This window comes from Sorex fumeus, unplaced genomic scaffold, assembly GCF_029834395.1.
Source record: "Sorex fumeus unplaced genomic scaffold, SorFum_2.1 ptg000003l, whole genome shotgun sequence".
NCBI classification, from domain to species: Eukaryota; Metazoa; Chordata; class Mammalia; order Eulipotyphla; family Soricidae; genus Sorex; species Sorex fumeus.
The window spans coordinates 58,893,744-58,912,038 of record NW_026606060.1 but is presented as its reverse complement, the minus strand read 5'-3'; positions in this window follow the sequence as shown (position 1 = coordinate 58,912,038).

Below are 18,295 nucleotides of genomic sequence, written 5' to 3'. Positions count from 1 at the left end.
TTGCTTCTGAGTCCGGAAGTCTAGTTTGACTTACCCATGAATGCTCTTATTAAAATAAGACAAGAACAAGTTACTCCAAGAACCATTACAATGAGACACCAGGCAACAGGAATTGAAGACCCTGCTACTGAGAAAAAGAAATTGATGAATGTAAGGAATAAGGGACTCATTAAAGAGCAAGATTTAGAGACCGAGTGGTTATGTAGTGGATAGGGAGCTTGCCCTGCATGTGGTCCACCCACGTTCAATCACTGGCTTCTTGTATTGTCCACTCAGCCCACCAGGAGTGATCCCTCAGTACAGAGACAGGAGTCATGGTCACGATCCTCCCATTGTTCATTGGTTTGCTCGAGCGTGCCCAGTAACGTCTCCATTGGAGACTTTGTTGTTACTGTGTTTGGCATATCGAATACATCACAGGTGGCTTGCGGCTCTGCCGTGCGGGCGAGATACTCTCAGTAGCTTGCCTGGCTCTCCGAGAGGGGCGGAGGAATCGAACGCAGGTGGGCCATGTTGGCTGCGTGCAAGGCAAACGCCCCACCACTGTGCCATCGCTCCAGCCCAGAGACAGGAGTAAAATATTATAAACCCCACAAAGATTTTTCGGAAATCATTACTATAAATCAAAACCCTGACTATTAAATAACCTGAAATTTGTCATCATAATTGGGAGGGGACAATAACCAATTTAAAATGAAAGTGAACTGATATCTATGTTGTTTCCTCTTCTGCAACCCTGCATCTGTTAAAGAACCCGCTGCTCTATCTTTACCAAAATATTCCCCGGACTATCTCAGTAATTTAAGAAAAAAAATTAAATGCTTGAACTTTCTTTTAAAGTTGAACTTTCTTTTAAATATCTCAGTAAACCATACCTGTATAAACCACTTTTTTTTTTGCCCCAGAAACAGAAGATATTTTTTAACTCTTATAATTTGCATACAGCAAACGCTGCAGAGATTTTGCATATTTTATAGCTGTGTTTTTCAACACAGCTATAGCTAGAGTTATTCACTACTGTGAAAAACTAGTGTTTTTCAATACTGAACACCAAAGTTATCACAAAATAATTATGATCAGAAACATCTAGCAATAATCATAAATCAAATAGTCCTTGTTAAAACATCATAGATTGAGTTGATAAGGACACCAGGAGAGTCTGAATGATTTCTAAACAAACGGAAAGAAATTATTTCCTACCTGCTTAATTAAGAGTAGATATGGGCAATATCCAGGTTACATTAATTCTCCTGAATAGTATAAGCACAGAAATTTGATTTATAACACTTAAAAAAATTAAAGGGCAGTTGATGAAGCAACCTCAATAAACTAGGCAAATTAATTCACTTGCTTAGCCCAGTGACTTGTCTCAAGTTACTTAAGTCACTTAAACTGTGTACTTTGTGGCTTAACCATTGAGGGACAACCAAGCTATGTCTTCTATATAAATGATAGGGTTTTGTTTAGCTTATTTTGATTTTTTTCCTCTGATTATCTTTGAAGGTAGAATTTTTACTCTAATTTTTACAAGTACAGTGAAACTTGGTTTTCACACACTCATAAAGTTTAGAGGTTATTAAAATTCCTGAAGAGAATTGACCTTTTAGGATATTTTATAAATAAATGCGGTTTGTTAATTGAACTTTTCTTAAGATGTTAAATTCATAATTATTTTAAATAACAAACTCTTGAGATCCTATTAGCTATGCTGTTATATGCACAATTATAATGGAATTCCAAGAAGCAGAAAATAATATCAAAATTCAATAGGGATTGGGAAGATGAAGAACTCACTTTCCTGTTGTGTCTTCTTTTGGCAAGCAGGTCGTTTTGATCCTGAATGGGTCGCATATTTTTCACTCATGTCTGCAAAATTTCAGGACAATATTTTAAAACACATAGAAATTTATTACTTTTGCAGGAAGTTTTCAGATTCTATCCTCCCTTAGTTTTCTGTCTATTGTTGAAATTAGTATTTGATCCCATATAACTACTGTCTAATTTAATTTTTCCCATTTTATTGCATGAAAGATTTCTGCTTTGTATTTTCTTCTTATTTCTAAAATGATCAGTTAGGACCCAGCATTGTAACTCAGCTGTGAGTTACCTCGCAGGCATGAGTCTCTGAGTTTCATTCCTGGCACCACTATACATGCCAGGTGCCCCAGTACCACAAATGTGTACTGCAACTACAGAGTGTGACCCTGGAGACCACAATTCAATGTGTGTAATCACAACAAAAACAACAGGAAAGCATAAAATAGTCAAAGTGATCAGTTATTAACATCTCTTGTAGATAGGAGCTGGGGTTATAGTTGTTGCAATACTTCCTGGAGTTCTCCAAAATATTGTTTTATTTTAACTCTGAAAGGGCAGCTGTGCTGCCATTTATAAAAGACTTATGCTGCACTTAAAAGATTCTCATCCCCAAGGCAATTGGAGGGATACTGAAATTTAAAAAAAATGCATCTTACTCAGAAAAATAGCAAGTAAAATTTTAAATTTTATCAGTTATTTGATCTATAAACGTGATTAGTGTTTCATAATGAATTTCTCTAAAATCTCTTCTCCGTGGCCCATACTGATATATTTTTTTAACTTAGTATAAATTTTTTTAGAAATTTATTTGATAATTTGCTTCATCGACTTTTCTAAAAGTGTTATCGCCTCCTCTAATTTGGTGTTAAAAATGAAAATAGGTTTGGTTGTATTCCTATGTAGTATATTGGATTAAGCTCATAATATTTATTTAAAAGCATAGGTCACTGTGTCCCTGTCACTGTCCTCCCTTTGTACATCTATTTTCTTGAGCGGGCATAATAACATCTCCATCATGAGTCTTTGTTGTTACTGTGTTTGGCATATCAAATACGTCACGGGTAGCTTGCCAGGCTTTGCCGTGAGGGCGAGACTGCTGGGTTCTCCAAAAGGGGTGGAGGAATCAAACCTGGGTAGGCCATGTTGGCTGCGTGCAAGGCAAATGCCCTACTCGTTGTGCTATGACTACTACATTTATACTCTTTGTAATGCTTATATTCTCCTATAACCTACAGTTTTCTTACAGTTAATGGTTGGGATAGAGAGATAGTACTGTGGCAAAGTAAACCACTTTTCTTGCACACAGATGACCAGGGTTAAAATCTCTGAGCTCTGCCAGGAGCAAACTCTGAGTGGAGAGCCAGAAGTAAGTCCTGAGTCTCATTGGGTGTGTCTCAGTCTCCCAAACAAATATTAATTGTTCTAAATATTTGAAATACAACATTAATAAAAGTTTAATAAAATGAGTATTTTGTAATAAAACATGTATTAATCAGAAGTAGAATTTGATTACATAAATATTTTAATTGCATATGCTTACTAGTTTATGAATATGTAGTCATAGAGTACTTTTACATATTTTGTTTCCTTTGGATGTTATGACCCTCTTTTATGATTAAAAATGCACAGGACTCTGTGTGCTATTATTTACACATAATATTTAGTAATCTCTCAGAAGGTAACTACTTATTATAAAACATAATTGTAAAAAAATACATTTAGATTGCCTTTAAAGCTCCTTTACCAAACTTGAACATGCAAAGAATTTAGAAGCAATGTATCATAAATAAGAAGCAGATATAAAATGTACAAACATTGATATATAGAAAATTATCAGCCAATATCCTCATTCCTATCACCATTTTTTCTATTTACTGTTCTAAGTCAACCTCAAGAGATGCTGAAATATTTCCTAATAAATGTATTTTGCTTTATAATAATGTACATATTCTATATTCAATGGAAAACCAATAGGATGCCATTTATCTTGTAATACAATTTTCAAACCCAAATGACTAAGATTAAATTTACTGAGTTTTCTTTTTTAATTTCTGCTCTTGGTTCTCCGTGCACATAGTAAGTGGCACGGAAAACATGAAGTATGCAGAGAGACAGCTCTCTGTAATACCTGTCTTGATGTGGTAGGATTTCAGTAGGCAATGGAGGCTGGTCCAAAGAGATGTCCACTGGTCAGATGGAATAGATGAGGGAACCGGAGCAGAGATGATTTTGAGGGGTTCTTTGTGTTTCCTGCTTCTGTGACCCAACACCCTCAACCTCTTTTAGCTGTATGTAAAGGGATGAGATGTCAATTTATATTTGGTCTCAGATTTCACCCAATTGTGTCTTGTGTTACTGTGAAATGTGCGGTTTTCTAACAGAGCAGATGAATTGGTTTAAAAAAAAATTGCCTTCTCCACTTGCATGATATACAAACATTGCACATTATAAAAGACCTTCATCACCACTACCCATATACTGTTGCTAAATATAGTCCATCTAACAGGCACTAATGTTTTGGGCTCTAAAGAGAAACTGTACTGAGATGCTTAAATCCATTTTCAGAGAAAAGTCTTTAACTAAGGGACAAGACCTCAACACAAATCATTCATCATGACCCACACCTGACTAGTTTATATAATAAAGTTGATTCAGTTCCTTAGAACAGTGACTTTCACCTCAAGTTTATTTAATCACATACTAAATGGCTTAACCATTGAGAGAAAACCAAGCTGTTTTCTACATTAAAATTACTTTTAGGTTTAGTGGATTTAGTTTTGTTTTCTTTGTCAGTTTAGCATTTGAAGGAAAAATTTTTCTTCTGAGTAGATTAGCTGCTCCATTTTCTCTTTAGTATCTGTCTCTGATTGAAACAGATACAGTGATCATAGTATTTACAATTTCATAAAGCTTAGAGGTTAAAAAATTCGTTAACAGAATTGACATTTTAAGATATTTTATAAATAAGTGGTTCAAGGTAATGGATTTTTTTACCAAGCTAAATTCATAAGATAATTATTTTTAATAACAAACTTTTAAAAACATATTAGCTATGCTGTCATATGCACACTTATAATGGAATTCTTCAGAAAGTTATTTACCATGAAATAGAAAATAATATCAGAATTCAACAGAGATTGGAAGGATAAATTACTCACTTTTCTGTTTCAGCTTCCTTTTTTGAGTAGGTCATTTTAATTCTGTATATGTCACATATTTTCATTCATTACTGAAAAATTTTAAGTTAAATTTGAAAAAACATAAAATTTGCTACTTTTTCAGGAAGTTTTGAGATTTCAGCCTCCCTTAATTTTCTGTCTGCAGATGAAAGTATTAGTTTCTGTAGTAAATGATGTTGAAATTCTTTATGTCTATCGTATTAGATGCCATATAACTACTGTCACTGTCACTGTTCTCCCATTGTTCATCGATTTGATTGAACAGGAACCATTAACGTCTCCATTGTGAGACTTTTTGTTACTGTTTTTGGCATATTGAATACCTCACATGTAGCTTGCCAGGCTTTGCTGTGTGGGCGAGATACTCTCAGTAGGTTGCCGGGCTCTCCAATAGGGTCGGAGGAATCAAACCCGGGCCAGCCGATACAAGGAAATGCTCTACCTGCTATGCTATTGCTCTGGCCCATATAACTGTATAATTTTATATTTCCAATTTTTTTCCATGAAATATTTTTGCTCTGTATTTTTTTTTTTTATTTCTAAAATGATCAGTTAGGACTCAACACTGTAACTCAGTTGTCAGTTTACCTTGCAGGCAGGAGTCTCGGAGTTTCATTCCTGACACCTCTATACATGCCAGGTGCCAGGTACACTATAATTTATGATGTCCAGTACCACAAATCTCTGTTCTCTGGTTTGTGAGAGCTGCAACTCCAGTGCTGAGAAAGAAATATTGCTTCCTTACCAGAATCCGAGTATCATTCAACTTTACCAACTCCTACAGGTATGGACTGAATATTTAAACTGAAAATTTATTCATTTTTCTAAGGATTAGCCTTTTGACCATTCCAATATATAATAAGACCATTGGACTGAAATTGAAAGAACCATTAATATTGTTCTTATAGTCTCATAAAACACATTTTCCTTACATTAGAACAGGCAAACGAATACTGCACTTCCCTAAAGCAAGAAACCCAAAATTGTTTTGATTATTTGAATGTTTTATTCTTGTGCATGAATTTCTCCAATTGTAGAACTGTTTAACTTTTTTTTTCCAGAGCTCAAGGTCTTATTTTTTTATTTTTTTTATTTTTTATTTATTTATTTATTGAATCACCGTGGGTAAGGTTACAAGCTTTCAGGTTTAGGTCTCAGTCATGCAAATATCAAACACATTTCCCTTTACCAATACTTATTTTTTACCATGAAGAACCCCAATAAAACCCCACCCCCACCCCTCCCAGTCCCTGTGGGGCAGATGAATTCTAGTTAACACTCTATCTGCTTTGATTAGATTCATTGTTTCAATAAAAGTTTCACCACTATTACTCAGAGTTCCGCCTCCCCCAAATAAGACATGCTGAAAAATCATTGTGAAGTGATTTGCTTTCTACAGCTGGGTTCAAGAATTAAATGTTGGTTTTGGATTTCTGCTATTTTACTTATTGACCCTGGAAGTATTTATACTGAAAGTCAGATAGTTAAGAAATTGGTTTCTGTGCTCTGGAGTCATGGCCGTGCTGGAGAGCCGCTAGTGGGGGGCAACTGGTGGCCTCGGTAGGGCGTGAAGGGTGGACCGAAATGCCCCCTTATAACTTTTTAACTACTTCTTTCACTTGGATAGATTTCTGTCAATGGGAATCCAGTTTCATTTCTCTGAAGTTTATGTATACTTGAGAATTTAAGTTTTCTCACTGAAAACTTAGCAATGAATTTGGTCTGTCAGAGATAGTCTCTGTGTCAACTCTGTTTTCCTGTTAACTCTGTCAGTAATGATCTCACTAATATACATATGTTAGAGAAAGAATGATAACAATTTTTCTCTATTCCACCAAAAGTAAATAATGAAGCATATTTTTTGTACAATCATATATTGTTCATGGCTTTTTGTTTTCAAGAGAAAAAAATCTATGTAAGCTGTGTCTTGGAGAACGGTCCAGCTGTGGAAAAAAGCGGCGGTACATTTCAACTGAAGAGAAAACTTGGATAAGAGTTAGAAGTCATGCTAAGACCACGGATCTACTCTCTTAAGATTGATGAGAAAGAGGAGCAGGTACGTTTATTTCTGAACACATTAAATGTCTTATGAGAAGTTTGGATGTTTTTGAGTGAGATAAAGTCTATAGATATTTCTCCAATATTATTTGGCAGATTTGCTCTGTAGCACTTGGACAGACATTGGTGCAGATTCATCTGTAGGAAGAGACAGAGGCCTAAAAGAGATTTGGAAGAACTGTTGCTCATACAGACCAACAACCTTGTAGTGGGTTCAACAGAATGGTTTTCTTTTAGTTGTATGTGATGCTTCTTCTCATTTTAGTACACCAGAATGTTAAGTATTTTGCCTGACAGTGTTAGCACGAAAGGAAATGTGCCTTCATAATATGAGCAGTCATATTTTCCTCCTGTTATACTCTAGTTAAATTCATTTTTATTCCCTGTGTTGCCATTTTAGTATTTTTTTAATCACAATCAATAATTTGAGTGATTCATTAGTTGTTTTGTCTTGGGTTGCTTTGGGGGACACATTGGCCCTGTTCGGGCTTTTACCTGGTTAGGGACCCATCCAGGGGAACACAATGGGGTGCCTGGAATCAAACCTGAGTCTACCAAGTTCAAGGCAGCTGGTCAACTTCTGTAACACTGCCATTGCTCTAATGGGATTGACTCATTCATTAAGAACTTTTGACTTCCATTTGTTTTCTGCTCAATAGAGAAATTGCTGCCTGCACAACTTAGTAATGTAATGTCTGGAGATCAGCCCGGTCAATATTTCATGAAAACCCTCTGTAGATTATGTGTTTATATTAATATTATGAATTACATAAGAAATTCTAATATCCTCTCAGAGTTTTATTCAATCAAAATTAAATAGAATTATTGGATTGGATTACATAAAAGATCCTACTCAACCGTGTTTGTGTTTGAATGGCTCAGAACTTTCTCATCATTTATTTTGTAAAGCAATTTTAAAACCCAAATGACTTACAGAGTTTTCATTTTATATTCTGGTATTGGTGCTCCGTGCACACAGTAATTGGCACAGATAACAATGAAATATGCAGAGTGATGGCTCTATATAACTGATAATACCTGTGTTGATGTGGTAGGATTTCAGTAAACAATGGAGGCTGGTCCAAAGAGATGTCCACTGGCCAGATGGAATAGATGAGGGAACTGGAGCAGAGATGATTCTGGGTTTTTTTTTGTGTGTGTTTCCTCTTCTGCGTCCCAACACCCTCAATCTCTTTTAGCTGTATGTGAAGGGGTGAGATGTCAATTCATATTTGATTTCATATTTCACCCAATTGTATCTTGTGTTACTGTGAAATGTGCGGTTTTCTAACAGAGCAGATGAATTGGTTAAAAAAAACAGTGCCTTCTCCACTTGCATGATATACAAACATTGCACATTAAAACAGACCACCATCACCACTACCCAGAAACTGTTGCTAAATATAGTCCCTCTAACAGGCACTAATGTTTTGGGCTCTAAAGAGAAACTGTATGGAGAAGTTTAAATCCATTTTCAAAGAAAAGCCTTTAACTAAGGGACAAGACCTCAATACAAATCATTCATCATTACCCATACTTAACTAGTTTAGTAAAGTTGACTCAGTTCCTTAGCACGGTGACTTTCACTTAGAGTTAATTTAATCACATACTTAATGGCTTAACCATTGGGGGAAAACCAAGTATGTTTTCTACATTAAACTTGCTTTTTTGCTTAGGGGATTAGTATTTGATGGAAAAATTTTTACTTCTGAGTAGACTAGCTGCTCCATTTGCTCCTCAGATTGAAACAGATACGGTGATCACAGTATTTCCACTTTCATAAAGCTTAGAGGTTAAAAAATTCATGAACAGAATTGACATTTTAAGATATTTTATAAATAAATGAGGTCAAGGTAATGGGTTTTTTTCTTACCAAGCTCAATTCATAAGATAATTATTTTTAATAATAGACTTTTAAAAACATATTAGCTATGCTGTCATATGCACTCTTATAATAGAATTCTTTGAAAAGTTATTTACCAAGAAATAGAAAATAATATCAGAATTCAAGAGTGATTGGAAGGATAAATTACTCACTTTCCTGTTTCAGCTTCTTTTTTTGAGTAGGTCATTTTAATTCTGTATATGTCACTTATTTTTCACTCATTACTGATAATATTTAAAACCAACTTGAAGAAACATAAAATTTCCTACTCTTTTGGAGGAAGTTTTGAGATTCTAGCCTCCCTTAATTTTCTATCTATACTTGAAAGTATTTGTGTCTGTATACTTGTCATTGAAATATATATTATGTCTATAGTATTTGAGGCCGTATAACTACTGTCACTGTCACCGTCCTCCCTTTGTTCATCCATTTGCTCGAGAGGGCACCAGTAATGTCTCCATTGTGAGACATGTTGTTACTGTTTTCGGCATATCGACTATCTCACATGTAGATTGCCAGGCTTTGCCATGCGAGCGGGATACATTTGGAAGCTTGTCAGGCTCTCCCAGAGAGGCGAGTAATCAAAACTGGGCCAGCCACGTACAAGGCAAATGCCCTACCAGCTATGCTAGTGCTCCAGCTTGTATAAATGTATAGTTTTATATTTCCAATTTTATTCCATGAAAGATTTTTGCACTGTATTTTTTTTTAATTTCTAAAATGATCAGTTAGGCCCCAGCACTGTAACTCAGTTGTCAGGCTACCTTGCAGGCAGAAGTCTCTGAGTTTCATTCCTGGCACCATTATACATGCCAGGTGCCAGGTACACTATCATTTATGATGCCTAACACCACAAATCTCTGTTCTCTGCTTTGTGAGAACACTGCAACTCTGGTGCTTAGAAGGAAATGCTACTTTCTTGCGAGAAGCTGAATATCATTCGACCTTACGAACACCTACAGGTATGGACTGAATATTTAAACTGATAACTCATTCGTTTTTCTAAGGATTACCCTTCTGTCCGTTTCAATATATAACAAGACCATTGTACTGAAATTGAAAGAACCTTTTATATTGCTCTTATAGTCTCATAAAACACATTTTCATTACCTTAGAATAGGCAAGTGGTTACTGCACATTTCTAAAGCAAGAAACCCAAAGTAGATTTTATTATTTGAGTGTTTTATTATTGTGCATGGAATTCTCCAATTGTAGAACTGTTTAACTTTTTGTTAATGTAGGAGTACTGCTATTTATTCAACCACTGGTTAGTTGTTTGAATTGTGCATGAACTCCACCTTACTGTTTTTCAAATTTTTTATAATTTTATTTATTGAATCACCGTGAAAGCAGTTACAAAGCTTTCGGGTCTAAGTCTTGGTCATACAATGGAACAAACGTCCCTTCACCAGTGCTCATTCTCAACCCCAAACAACCCCAGTATAACCCCAACCCACACCCTCCCCTTACCTGTGGGGCAGATTATTTCCTCATTCCTCTCTCTCTACTTTGATCACATTCAATATGTTGACACCAGACCCACCATTATTATTTGAGATTTTACCCCAACACTCAGATCTACTGAAAAGGCAACAGAAGACAACTTGTTTTCTATTGCTGGTTATGAATAATATATGATGTTGCATGGCTGCAGAATTGGCCACGCGATTTTGAAATTCCAAAATTTTAAAACTTAAATCTGGAGAAATTTCTGCCAAAAGCAGAAGTTCAAAGGTTTGCTCCTGCGTCTCTGGGATTATGGCCATTAAGCAGCTTGATCAGGCGCAAGAAAGTTCGTTCGTGAGCGATGAGTTGGGGTCTCGTTGGGGTGGAGAGGACAGGACCGGCTCCACCTCCATCCTGTGAGGCCCAAAATGTCTCATCACTGTGGATCCAAACCATTCTGTCCAGTGGCCTCAGGAGGATGGCGGCCACTGGGCCGCTAGGGGGAACAGGCCAAATCATGAAACCTATTCCCACCTGGGTTGGCCCAGCACCAGTAACCTACTTCAGGTACCCGACGCATTTCTGCCAAAAGCCACTGAGTTTCGAGATTTGTTTCTGAGTCTCTGGGATCTTGGCCATTAAGCAGTTCTGTCTATCGAAATTCATTTTCATGTCTCTGAAGTTTATGTATACTTGAGAATTTAAGTTTCCTCACTGAAAACTTAGCAATGAACTTAGTCTGTCAGAGGTAGTCTCTGTGTCAAATCTAGCCTTCCTGTAAAAAACTGTCAGTACTGCTCTCGCTAAAATACATATTTTAGAGAAACAATGATAACAATATTTCTCTATTTATTCCATCAAAAGTAAATAGTGAAGCATATTTATTGTACAGTCATATACGGTTCATGGTTGGTTTGTTTTCAAGAGAAACAAAATCTATGTAACTTGTGTCTTGGAGAACGGTTTAGCTGTGGAAAAAACTGTTGGTACATTTCAACTGGAGAAAACTTGGGATAAGAGTAAGAAGTCATGCCAAGACATCGGACCTAGTCTCTTAAGATTGATGAGAAGGAGGAGCAGGTACATTTATTTATGAACACATATTAAAAGTCTTATGAGAAGTTTGTATGTTTTAAGTGAGATAAACTCTATAGATATTTCTCCAATATTATTTGGCAGATTTTCTCTGTAGCACTTGGACAGACAGTGGTGCAGATTCATCTGTAGGAAGAGACAGAGGCCTAAAAGAAATTTGGAAGAACAGTTGCTCACACAGACGAACAACCTTTTAGTGGGTTCAACAGAATGATTTACTTTTAGTTGTACGTGATTCTTCTTCCCATTTTAGCATGACAGAATGATCAGTATTTTTTCTGATAGTGTTAGCACGAAAGGAAAAATGCATTCATAATATGAGCAGTTATATTTTCCTCCTGTTATATTCTGATTAAATTTATTCTTATTCACCGTGTTGCAATTTTAGTAACTTTTTTTTCAGTCACTATCAATAATTTGAGTGATTTATTAATTGTTTTGTTTTGGTTTGCTTTGTAGGACACATTGGCCGTTTTCAGACTTCTTCATGGCTCTATGCCTAGGGGCCCCTCCATGAGGTGTTCAGGGGAACACAGTGGGAAGTCTGAAATCAAACCTCAGTCTTCCACGTTCAAGGCTGCACTTAAAAAACAGGAAAATAACTTTTTAGCAGCACATTCTATCAAGTTTCTGCTCCTTGCTATCCCCAGGGCCTTGAGTTCACTATGTGAACAGAACTTGTGGGAAGAGGGAGAGCAGTAGCAACCCAGAGGGGGCTGTGAAGAGAGCAAGCCCTGCTGCCAGGGCCAAAGCTGACCTGTCCTTGCTGTGATGAGCTCGATGACATCACCAACCTCTCTTTGTGATGCAACCAGACATTCTGTAGCCTCCCTACCCACCCCCAAACTCATTACTTGGTTCATTGCGGAAACGCATAGGAAGCAAACATGTTTTGCTGTTTACCAAGAAATTGTGGTTGTAAAGCCCCAAAGTGTAGGACACTGAAAAGATTCAGAAACTGGGTGAGGACTCATTGGAGAACTCCCCGGAATTCTTCACGAAGGCAGCCGGTAATTCAGGTCAGCAGCAACTGGCCCAGGCGGCGCAGTACTGATACGCGTTATCAGTCTTCATCAACTCCCTTAGTGTGATGGCGCAGAAGTTGTGTGTGTGGAAGAGAATGCACACCTGTGTGTGAACATATTTATCGGAGAGAGAAAATTTGAGTGTGTACTTGAGATGGTGTGTATGTATGTGTATTTGTGTATGTACGTGTGGCTGTTTGTGTGTGTGTAGGGGGGGTTGTGAGATCATCTTGAGGCCAGCCTGCTCTAAGCAGGTGAGTCATCAAATCTAGCCCCCAAGGCAAGCTCACTGCTCACTGAGTTGGTACTAGGAGGTGCTCTTTGGCCAAGACTTTTCTAAACTTGATTGTTTCATTCTCATTCCTAGGGGAGGTCTGTGTAGACGCAGGTCTACCAGCAGGGAGGAACTCAGAAGGGAGGGGGAAGCAGTGCTTCTGTAGCTGAGACTTTGTGGTTCTCCCTCAGCAGAGCAGCCCACAGGAGAGAGAGATGCTCCCTCCGCAGACCAGCCCACAGGAGAGAGAGACGCTCCCTCCACACAGCAGCCCACAGGAGAGAAAGAAGATCTTCTACATATCCTCTGGGTCCAGTTCCTCTGAAGAAAGTCTAGAATCAGCCAGCACCAACCAGAGCGAGATATCATCTAAGCAGAAAGTTGAGATTGGCCAAGGAGTGTCAACTCCCCAAAGGGCAGCACCTTCAATGCCATGGCCTGAGACATATGGCAGAAAACGAGATTCAGAGCACCAGAAGAAAAAGGGTAAGAACCAAGGGGGGTTTGTATATGCACAAGTAAAAGGGGAATGGGAAATAGTCCACCTAGAGGTCTCCTAGGGGCTGGTGTTGGAAGCGAGAGTCACTAGCCAGAGAGCCCATTCTGTGAAGGCCTCCACAGGAAACCACCATGATGAGGGCCCATGGTCTCCCTTTCCTGCTGGGTTCCCTGTTGGGGTCAGCTTTGGAGAATCCATGAAAGTAGCCATCCGGGTGACCTTTTCTCTTATTGATTCTTTAGCTCCAGCTCTGAAAGCATACTTGGCTCCGTCTCGATGGACAGAGTCATCACTGACTTCTCCAGTACCAGCTGCAAGGCAACCCTCTGTGGCAACATTGGACAAGTTCCCAGAGGACCTAGAATGGTTACAACTGGATGCAGAGGCTCTCTCATCAGTGTCTCTGTCCGGAGACCCACCCACCAATGAGTATCTTGCCTCGGTATATTATATGATTTTTATTATTTGTTGTTACTTTATCTGTTATATTTTCATTTAAATAAATTTTGATTGCTACTCTTCAAAAGAATCCAGTTACATTTCTTTTCTTTTTTCTTTATTTGCTTTTTGGGTCACACCCGGAGAGCACGGGTGTTATTACTCCTCGCTCTTCACTCAGGAATTACTCCCGGCGGATCTCTGGGGACTATATGGGATGCTGGGAACGAACCCAGATCTGTTGCATGCAAGGCAAACGCCCCACCCACTGTGCTATCACTCCAGCCCCAAATCCAGGGCATTTTTAACATATTCTTCATTTGTTCTGGCATTCTTGAAAGTACTCATCAAACATAGAAGATGATTCATTTTCCTGTTCCTTGTGTTCTTTGAATTCCAAGTCTTCTCTGTACTGAAAGGCAAAAATCAATATGCTGTAATACAATGTTCATGCTTTCTTCATCCTACTGCTCGTAAGGCAAAAATCGAACCATGCTGTAGTCATCAATCAGCCCACATATGGCGTTAGTCATTTGTTTAATTTTTTTTTCTGAAATTACTTGTAGAGTCATCTAATAAAGAATACATGTCTGGATCTAGAAACTCCTCAATTTCCTTTCTAGCTCTTTGACTCAGCAGGTCCGTGTTTGTCATGAGGGATTTCTAGAGATACCATAGCAATCAAGGGTGCCAAGATGCCAGAAGTAACCTTGAACGACTCCAGCATGAATTGAGAAACAACAAGAAACACTCCACAGACTCGGAACTCCCACTGTTCCAGCTCCTGAACCAGCTGTTTCATCACGGGCAGGTGTGTGTACAACTCACTCTGACCTGGACAGTCAAAAAGGATGTAGTCATCCTCGACATGGCCAAGGCAGTTCTCCCGCCAGTCAAAATTATTGGCGAAATACTCCGTGCAAGACACCAGTCCTCCATTGGGACCGAAGCGCAGGAAGCCGTCCTGCATCACATCATCCACCTAATAGTTGAAATGCTCCCCGCGGGATCTAAGGTCACCACCTGGACAGAGCGGCCGAGGGCTTCACCGTGGTGGACCATGGTGGCACGGTAGGTGCTAAACTTCCGTGCTAAATTTTCAGTCATACAATGAGCGCAACTTGCATTTTCACATCTCCTTCCGAACCGTCACCTTCCCGCTGCCTGTGGGGCCCATGACCAGCTCCGCCTAAGCGAGGCATCCCGCCTCACCGCCTGACCGCAGCCTGACCGCAGCCTGACCGGCAGCCTAACCGCCGCCCAGCCACGGGCTCACGGCCTCCAGCCTCGCGACAGACTCCCAGGCAGCCACGACAAGTTCCCAGGCAGCCACGACAGTCTCCCAGCCCGCCTCACCTAAACTCATATTTTAAATATGTGATAGTTAATTTATGCTTTAGAAATTAGTATCTCACTCGCATGGCAAATTGAAAAGCTCCTCATGACGCATTCGATATGCCAAACACAGTAACAACACAGTTTCATGATGGAGACAGTAACTGTGCGTGCTCGAGCAAATCTATAAACAACGGGAGTGACAGTGACAGTGATCTTCTTTGATGCAGGAATTTCCAACCACTTTAATCGATAAAAGAAGCACAATATGGATACATTAAGTCTTCATATATGTCAACTATTACTTGTAATATACAGATTTGTTATATTTGTGAGAAGAATTGTTCTTCCCCTGATAATTTTTTAATCATGTCCTTTAATACCTGCAGGAAAATTTGGAAATCTATTTAATGAACTCTGTATGAGTTATAATGATTTAAGTTCTTACAAATATTTCTACAGAAATATAGAGCAATAAGTTTTATATACGATGATTTGTAGAACTCTGAGTGGGTTTATTTTTTCAGACTACAAGGACTCATAAATAACATGGTATGAAAGAAATTTACTTTGTGTAAGCACTTCAAAAAATTTCCAAACGATTTAGCCAAATTATGTTAATTTATATCTAGACAAAAATGTAATAATGTATTCCTGTGGCTCAAAATATAAAAAGATAAAGAGTGCTAAATGATGAACAGATTTTCTTTACCAGTTTCTTCAATTTATTTAGTTCCACTCAGTGGCAAACATGTAGTTTCACAGATAATACCCAGAGCTAATCTAGGAACATACACACTCTCTATGAGTTCTGCTAAACTAAACATCACTTAACTATTAACCATAATCCAGCCTTTATATTTTTTTATTTATAAAAATATATATCTTGTGCATTGTTCTTTTCTGTATACAAGAAGCTTCTATACCTTTGAAAAGCAAGTGAAAATTGCATGCTAAATAAATGTACCAATATTTGTTTAACCAGATGATTTTTTTGTTTGGGGTCTCTACCTGGCAGCTCATTGGGTCTAATTCTGACTCAGCTCTGGAGTGGTCTCTGGCAGTGCTCAGGGAACCACATGCGGTGTCTGGGATCTGAATCAGGGTTATCTTTGCTATAGCTGTCCAAAAGTGCCTTGCCTTCTGTATCATATCTCTGATGCTCATCAATAATAATTAACACTGTTATTTATATGCTTAATTCTCCATGAATTATAGGCTAGTCATCTTTGTATGCTGTTCATTTTATTTAAAAGATATGTACATGTATATATAAACAATCACAATTTTTTGCAGGTAGCTATCCAGTTTTCCCAGCACCACTTGTTGAAGAGGCTTTCTTTGTTCCACTTCATACTTCTTGCTACTTTGTCAAAGTTAAAGTGGTCATATATTCAGGGTTCTCTGACAGAATATTCAACTCTGTTCCATTGGTCTGCAGGTCTGTTTCCAATCCAATACCATGCTGTTTAATTACTGCTGTCCTAATTATAGTACAGATTGAAGTTGGGGAGGGTGATGCTGCTCATCTTCTTTTTCCCAAGGATTGCTTTAGCTATTCTTGGGGGTTTATTGTTCCATATAAATTTCAGGAGTGTTTTCTCTATTTCTTTGAAAAATTTCATGGGTATCCTTATAGGGACTGCATTGAATTTGTATAGTGCTTTGGGTAGTATTGCCATTTTGATAATGTTAATCCTCCCTCTCCATGAACAGAGGATGTGTCTCCATTTCCTAGGATCCTGTTTATTTCTTAAGTAGTGTTTTATAATTTTCATTGTATAGCTCCTTTACCTCTGTGGTTAACCTGATTCTGACATACTTGATTTTCTGAGATACTATTTTGGACAGGATTATTTTTTAATGTCTCTTTATTCTCTTTTGTTATTTGTATATAAAAAGGCCATGTATTTTTGGATGTTGATTATGTAGCCTGACACTTTACTATATAGAGCTATTGTTTCTAGGAGCTTTTTGGTAGTGTCTTTAGAGTTTTCTAAGTATAGTATCATATCATCTGCAAATAGTGATAGCTTGACCTCTTCCTTTCCTATCTGTATGTCCTTAATATATTTTTCTTTCCTAATTTTTATGGGCAGGAATTCCAGTAACCTAATGAATAGGAGTGGAGAAAGTGGCAGACACAAAAGTCAGATTAAAGTGGATTAAAGATCTCAATATCAGATATGAATCCATAAAGTACATAGAGGAAAATGTAGGCAGAATTCTCCATGACATTGTAGATAAAAGCATCTTTAAGGATGAAACAGCACTGACCATGCAAGTGGAAGCAAACATAAACAAATGGGACTACATCAAACTAAACAGTGACCAAAATACTGAAAGAGCATACATAATGGGAAAGAATATTTACCCTATACCGATCTGAAAAGAGATTAATATCAAGGATATACAAGACACTAGTAGAATTGTGCAAGGGAAAAACCTCCAACCCCATCAAAACTAGAAAGAAGAAATGAACAGAAGTTTCCTTCAGAAAAGAAACACAAATGTCCAAAGGGCATATGAAAAAATGCTCCGCATCGCTAGTCATCAGCGATCCAACGAGATATCATCTAACAAGACAGAGACTGACACACATTGAAAAAGAACAAAAGCAACCAGTGTTGGCATGGATGTGGGGGAAAAGGGATGCTCTTTCACTGTTGGTGGAATACTCACTAGTCCAGACTTTCTGGAAAACACTATGGACAATCCTTCAAAAACTAGAAATTGCGCTTCTATTTGACCCCACAATATCACTTCTGGGATTATATCCAGTGGATTCAAAAAAGTACATTAGAAATGACATCTGTACCTCTATTTATGTTCATTGCAGCACTGTTCACAATAGCCAAAATTTGGAACCAACCAAAGTGTCCTAGAACAGATGACTGGTAAAAGAATATTTGGTACATGTACACAATGGAATACTATGCAGCTGTTAGGAGAGATGGAGTCATGAAATTTGTTCATAAATGGATAGACATGGAGAATATCATGCTAAGTGAAATGAGAAAGAGAGGGACAGACACAGAAGGACTGCAGTCATTTGTAGAATACAAAATATAATAACATGTAGCTCATACCTTAGGACAATAGATTCATGGGCCAGGACATTTGCTCCAAAGCTGGAAGGCTGCCTCCTGAGCGGAGGGGAGAAAGCAGCTGGAATAGAGAAGGGATCACCAAGAAAATCATGGCTGGAGGAATCGATCAGGAGAGGAGTTGTGTGCTGATAGT